Source organism: Bemisia tabaci, chromosome 1 (genome assembly GCF_918797505.1).
Source record: "Bemisia tabaci chromosome 1, PGI_BMITA_v3".
Classification (NCBI taxonomy): Eukaryota; Metazoa; Arthropoda; class Insecta; order Hemiptera; family Aleyrodidae; genus Bemisia; species Bemisia tabaci.
Genome location: NC_092793.1, coordinates 49,558,999 through 49,566,550, shown reverse-complemented (window position 1 = coordinate 49,566,550; position 7,552 = coordinate 49,558,999). Strand labels below are relative to the sequence as shown.

The following is a 7,552-nucleotide window of genomic DNA, read 5'->3' as shown; positions in this document are numbered from 1 at the left end:
TCCGTCTGTCTCAGCGCCGCACAGTGGTGCCTGATGCAAGCTTTTGGGAGAGGCCGAGCAAAGGCTTTTTGACTAGAGCGATACTTTCTTTGTTTATTTTGTCACTTTGTACATTTTAAGTGGTGTTTCCTAAAGAAAATCTAAGAGCAGACCATTGGAACCACTTTTGAACGTCAACGTTTGGTATTACCGAATTTATATATGTATTTTTTTTTTCTTACCATCCATTTAAATAATGACGACGTTCAAGTTTGCGGCACATTGAGGACACCCTAAACCTACAACAAGATCCAAAAGAGGACCCGCGAAATGATTGCTCTTGAAACTAGAGAAATGGAGATAAGTAAAACTTTATCCATGTTAGAAATCTGGTATCAAAACGTTGTACAATCCGTAAAAACAATCCAAGCAGTTTTCGGGAAATTGACAATGTCGTTATAAAAATTGATAATATTTTGTGTTGGTTTCACTATCGGCACAATACATACGCAATGCAGAAATTTAAGGTCCTCAGAAACATGCGTTAACACACGGGACTGACACTAAGTGAATTTCATTATAACCCATTGATGCAACTATTCGGGCTCTACGGATGTCTGTGTTGCATACGCCCGGTATTGAAGGCGTTTTGACTTGCCAGGCACTCTGGCACTCCCCGTTTGACTCGCGCCGCGGTGGCAGGCTGAATGTTCTGCGGGACTCAAAATGACAAGGCGCCCCTCTTTGCGATACAGATTTCACGATAGACTTTCAATTGTCTCAATTTCTATTCATCCGAACATTCGAAAATGGACTTAGCTAGGGCTCTTCTTTATAATCTTCATGTTGTAAGACTTCAAAATAAATGGTAGGTACTGGTACCTACATGTTTAAAAATCACCGCGAGGTGCGATCAAAATTGTAGCTCCCCTCTTTAAGATTATCGGTCTCCTAGAATATACAGAGCTTATTTTAATCGAATTATTGTACTTATACATACCTTGAAGCAATTTGGCTGTGAGAGTGGCCTAATGCCAACCGGTTTCCCGGTGCATAAACTAGAACAAGTACAAAAGGCACCTCGTGTGTTTGTGGGTTCTTTCTTTTTTTTTGTATTTTGTTTTTAATAATGCACATAAAATGACTTTCGTTAACGTTCCATTCAAGTCGATTGTACAAATATTGGAGATTGGGGCAATGAATGGGCTGCAATTTAGAGCCACAATCTCTGTCTCAGTTTAAAAAACGACGTACATACCATTAGTTTCCCTACAGGCACATCATCAATAAAAGCAGAACAATGGACCACTAGACAAGGTACGAATTTAAGCGATCTGATACATGTTTCTTAACCAGAATATCACGTAGAAAACGATTCACACAACGAAAATTACGGAAACCAACTCCTAACGAAGATATTAACGTTTTTATTTCACATTGGTTACGAGGAATTTGAACTGCCCGCTCACAAGAAACTCAAAACTCTACGTGAGTCAAATCGCCCACTACAACGGTTTCAGCAAGCTTCTCAATCGAGCAATGTTCATTTTCCATCATGTGTTGTTCAAACTATTAGCAATTTACTATAACTGAGCCAAAGCGTCAAGATTGAGGTTGCCAGATTTTTATATCGCAGAGACTGTCATGATAACGTTTAGCGCGCGATGTGAATCACGTAGACCATTGAGTTTTCATGAGCGGGTGGTTTGAATTCACGCATTAAGAATCATTAATTATCTTCGTAAGGAGTTAATTTCGGTAATTTTTGTTGTGCGTATCGTATTCTGCGTAAAATTTTGGTTAAGAAACATGTATCAGAATGCTGAAATTCGTACCTTATCTAGTGGTCCATTAGCGGAACGTGACATACCCACCGATCGCTCGATCGATTCGTGACAAGTATTCAGTGCGCCTTCAATGTGATCGTTATGCAATTAGGGAGACTAAAATAGTTGGTTAGTTAGATAATTTATTTCGAGACATTCAGGACCGTAGGCTATTAATGCCTTGACAAAAAATATGAAAGATGGGTGCATATACAAAAATTCAGATTTTTTAAATTCAGGGAGGCAAAAAGTTTCAGCATTTCGGTTGTGTCATTGGATTCATCGCAGGTTAGTGGGTTTGTTTTCCTTTCGGCAAGCTGTGTGTAGTGTATCATGGTGCACATATTTTTTTTGATGCTGCAGGGGGAAGTTTGATTCGTGCTATCAAGCATTCAGTTGGCACCATGTAAAGGCATCCTTTGGCATACTAATAGCCGCTCCTTAAACAGTTCCTTTCCTTTAAGAGACCGTGCATGGTTTACATTATAATTAGAAGTAGTTTCAAGAATTCGCTTAACGTAGCATCAGGAAAAGTAGAACCTTTAAAAGACTTGGGTCAAATGCAACAGTTTTACTTTGCGGATAAATCCTGAAAAGAGATCACAATGATTTAACATTGCAAAAAGTGCATAATATGAGAGAAAATATAATGCAGACTGTGTACATTTTTTGGCGAGTCTCCACCTACCTTCAAGTTTGTCGAAATCACCGAGTCTTCTATCACGTACTATACCGATGGCCAAAGTGCGAAACCACGTATCTCCATTCTTGTGTTTCAAAATTTCCGCTCCCATTTTATTTTCTCAAGGAGGAGCAAGGCAATTTTATGGTCGAAATTTTTACAAAATAATCTGTGAACCGCGGAGGAGGAAAATCAAGAAAGTTTTCATCAAATTACACTGGCTAGCTTTCGAAGAAAAAATGAAGTATGGCAGGAAGTCTACATTGCCACAAATGGAGATGTGTGGTCTCTCTTTTTGGCTAAAATAAAAAATAAACTTTGGCTATCGATACATTTTTGGGAAACCACGGGGAATTCATTGTAATCCCTTGAGAGGATCTATTTACAAAGTTAACCCTCAGATACCCATAAATACGGGTCAAATTGACCCGTACTTAAGTATATTGATTTTGTCAGTTTTTGAAGTCTTCTCTGTGTTATTTCTATGTTTTTGAACGTAAGAAATACTTTTTTTTGAAATGTTTACCGTTTTGGTAACATAATATCGCTTTCTCACTTCTCATTCATCGCATGTATCTCCCCCAGAAGAGAATGCTGAGGCAATTTGACCCGGCTTTTATACATCTTCCCCCGCCCTCTCCCGAACGATTTTTGATTTGGACACATCATTAAGCAAAATAAACCTTAATTCTTTTCAAATTTCAAAAATAAGAGACACCTGGACGCGGATTGATGACAGCGTAGAGATACAACTAATCGTGCTTGAGCCATGTTGCATAATGGGCGCAATGGCGCGAGGCGTAAACTCGTAATGCCCCTTTCTACACTGCCAATGAGGTGTCGCTCAATTTTGCGAGGAAAGTTGAAAAACAAGGCCCGATTACGTCTCTCATATCTTCGGCTGTGCCGCTCAAGTACCCCTTGAAGCACCACTATAAAAATAAGACGAACGGAACCAACACAATATTGAAATAGAACAAGAGTAAGGACGCGTGTTGATGACGGCGCAGAGATACAACTATTCGTGCTCGATGGATGTCCGTGTTGCATCTACAAAATTGAAGGCGCTATGAGGCGAGGCGTGCGAACTCTGAATTCTCCGCTTTATGCTGTCACTGAGGTGACGCTTGGATTCGGGAGAGAATAAGGTAAAACAAGGAGGCCCGAATACATTTCTTCTATCTTTAACTGTTTCGACACTCAATTGTATTCCTTTTTTTCAATTTGATGTAGGAGATTTTTTTAAGGATGTCATTGTTTTTAGGTTAATGGTTTAGGTTGACACACATCTAAAACTCGTATGCGTCGGCACTTTAACTTCCCCAGAAAAGACAGTCGGATCAATTTGACCAGGCTTCTTTAGGGTTTTCTCAGGGGTTTCTAGGGCTGGTTGTCAAAAAAAAGCCCCTGTCACTGAATTTTTTCTTTTTTCTCAATTTGATGTCTGATTCTTTGTTTACGAGAATTTTTACACCTTTTTTTAAATCTAGAGCTCGTTGTACGGGCCCTATACAATCCTCGGGCTAAGTGTTTTTGGCAAGCCTCGTATTTATTTTCTTCCCTTAAAGGTGTTTCAACTTGCGGTATTGGTGGTTGATGAAACAAACCGGGACGGAACTTCCTAAAGAGGCTCGAAACTTTAAATAAAATTCGCTTAATTGGGCTAGGGTTACTAACAAATTGCTCAACTTTTCGGTCATGAGTCATCAATTGACGAATCTGAGTGTTGACTTCCGAAAAGAAACTTGGCTGGGTCTCTAAAATATATCGTCTCTGGCTCCATTGGCTCATGAGTTGACGCACAGCAGTGCCAATGCAGAGGCGCCAGCGACACCCATGCAACTGGTGCCCACCAATGCTCCAGCTATTTGTCGTCATGCTGTTTGCCCCGCGCAAAAAATTGGCTCGTCGGATAGCTTATGAGCCCGGGTTATTTTGACAGGTGTCCGTCAATGTTCGCAATGGCTATTTGTGCAAGTGCTCGTATTATTCCTTCGTCCTCAGCACTGTGCCCTTATAAAACGGAATGGAGGCATTTAACTGCCGAAACTCTCCCTCGCAAATAACGCCTCTGTGCCGCTATATATTCTACCTATTTGTTTGCTTTATTTTATTGATCATTTGTCGACAGCGCGTCACCTCTCCGACTTTTCCTCCGAGCTCCACAGTCAGTTTTGAGGAAAATCCCTTCGTAGGGTTTAACTCTGGGAAAGCTCTTCGCTGGCCCTGAGAGCCGGTGACCGTCCTTCGTGCGCTCTGCACAGAGGTTTTCAGTTTGTGCGCTCATTTTGGATTCACGTTCATTTATTCAACATCGCTGCTCGACTCAAATTATTCTAGCTTCCATCTTTGAAAGGAAACTCACTCGAGCGGATTTTTAGTGAGTAAATTTAATTTAATATATTTTATAGAAAAAATTTAGAAAAATAGAGGCTGAGCTTTAGTGGACTTCATTTTTTTAAAACGGAACCGCTTTATCTTGCTTATAAACAACTCCATAAAAAAACTATCCATTAAAACAATTGTCCATCAAAACAACTGCTTATCCATAAAAACAACTATCTGTATAGAAAAAAACAATAACACATATCGTCCCATTTATGTAGGTCCACAACCACGTATCTCGTTTGCGTTGTTTTAAAATCTCCGCTCCTATTTTATTTTTTTAAAAGAGTATAAAGCGACATCATTCCTTAAAGTTCCTGCAGGATTTTCTTCGTAAAGGGAAGACAAATCACAGCAGTTATTAAGAACTTCTTTTAAGTAGTTTTCCATTTAAAAAATAAAGTTTGACGGGAAGTCTGCAACTTCACATACCGAGATATGTGGTTGCGAATTTACATCGTCGATATCTGAAAAGTGGAAATTCAAAAGCAGGAAGCGCCATCGGATGTTGTTAAGATTGTAGATCATCTTCATCGCAATAAAGTAACCTAAATGCCTCGTCTCCGAGTATATTTACCAGGTATACTTTCCTTTAATTTTGGTTTCATTTTCATGGCAAGAACTGTTATTTTCAGATCCCCATTACATGAGACGCATGGTTGCGGGATCTTAGCGATACCTGTTGGTGCTTACCAGGTTTTCAACTTATCATACATTGTTTCTCAAATGAACCAGAAATAGTGGGTGTACACTGCAAAATGTGCAAATACTGATAGACTCTGGCATTATCGAACAAAATAACATGAATATCGTTTTACGATACTTATTTTACTCTTATTGCAATATAAGAGATGTAATTTATACACTTGATTGAATTGAAGCTTCCTTTTAAAGCATCAGGTTCAACTCATACGGATGGCGAAACCAAGAAGAATAAATAATATGACGACATTGACCAAGTAATAGTCTTGTATGAAAATTTGAGAAAATATTTTCAGTTGGTGTACGAGAAATAGCGTCAAATTTCACAAATGAAAACCTGAAAGGTGATGAATCATACGTTTAGCATCTCGCAGGGCGCACTAAAACTCTTTAAACATTTCGGAAAGTGTATACGTTGAGCGTATGATACCCTTATCAGAATGCGTTTACCAGAATTAATCAAATATCAACTTGTATAAAAGATACCATGTGTGCGAATGAAAACACTAAAACCCCGCACGCAGTTAAACTGGCGATTCGGCAGACACAAATAGTTGCTTCAACATTCATTCTGAGAAGTTAAAATCCCCTTCAAATTGAAAAGATACAATTTCATCGACTGCGGAGTTAAAATAGTTATCGCCGAAGGAACTTCCCACGAAAACTTATGGTTATGAGAACTGGATTGAATTGCGACATGTCAACTGAGATATACTTTATGTGGACAATCTTACATATTGTAAACAGCAGTATGTCCACAGCTAGAAAACTGAGGTTTTTCATTATGGTTGGGTCTCGTATTTCAACGGTGATGGGTTTAAAAACCAAAACTCGGCAATTCTGCCCTCTTTCCGGGTTTTTTTTTTCGTTGCGAGAACTGAAGGGAGCGCGCAGTGAACTGAATATCATTTGGTTGATAACTAAATACCATGAAATAGGATTGGACTGTATTTTGCAATAGGGAACTTCTGTTTCTGATTCAGTCATAAAAACACTTATCTGCATAAGCGGACTAATGAAACATACGTTGTTTCTTGAATGAATCGGAATGGATAGTTCCGTATTGTAAAAAGTGGTCCAGTTAGTCTAACTATGTGAGATGTTGCCTAATTTTCTCTTATATTGTAAGTAGGTGACAGAAAACTTTTAATCATTTTGACTGGATATTTTGAGTAAATGCGTTATAAATGGAAGTTTTGATGCGTTGCTGTTTTGTTTTATTGTAGAAAAAACAAAACATGAGGAGGAATTGGGAATTGTAAATTGTTGTTTGACTGATATTGGTCAAATCCGTCCACTGCGATTTCAAAGATTCCATTTTTATTTGGACTACATTTTCGAATAAGAAGCTACAATTTCTGGCTCATACATAAAGGCACCTATTTGCATAGGGAGACTAATGGTACATATGTTGTTTCTGAAATGAGCCAGAAATCGTTGTTCCCTATTGCGAAATATGGTCCATTTACAAAACATGGAGGGGCTTCATTCCTCCTCTAAGGGGAGAATGGAAGTGCTTCGTTGCAAACTGGTGCTAGAGTAAAAATGTTTCTTTTATCTCCCCCAATAGTCGCGATGAGTACATACTGAAGATATAAAAGTAACTCCTATTTTCGCAATCTGCGTCGGAAAACAGCACGTCTTTAAAGTTCCCGCGCTTCAAAAAGTATGACATGATAAGGGTATAACATCGATGACCTACGTGCGAAATCGCGTACCTCAGTTTGCGACGTTGCAGACTTCGTGTCATACTTTATTTTTTCTTTGAGAACCTAGTCAACATAATCTCTAAAAATAAATTCATTTATTTTTCTTCTCTGTTCGCAAAATATTCTGGACGAATTTCAACCCATTTTGGCTTGTCTCTCCTCGAAAAAATAAAATAGAAGCGAACATTTCGAAACTCTGCAATGAAGATACGTTGTTTCGCACTTTAGTCAACGATATGATTCTTATGAGCCGTCCCTGTATCACAGCT

General features: G+C 38.8%; 1 protein-coding gene across 1 annotated transcript in view; it reads left to right on the top strand.

Moving 5' to 3' along the window:
• The first annotated feature begins 4,527 nt into the window (after positions 1-4,527).
• The window catches only part of LOC109039498 (uncharacterized), a 19,010-nt gene continuing 15,985 nt past the window's right edge, over positions 4,528-7,552 (top strand). The window contains exon 1 of the mRNA XM_019054989.2: positions 4,528-4,867. The gene's annotated coding sequence lies outside the window, so the exon portion shown is untranslated. The remainder of the gene's footprint in view (positions 4,868-7,552) is intronic.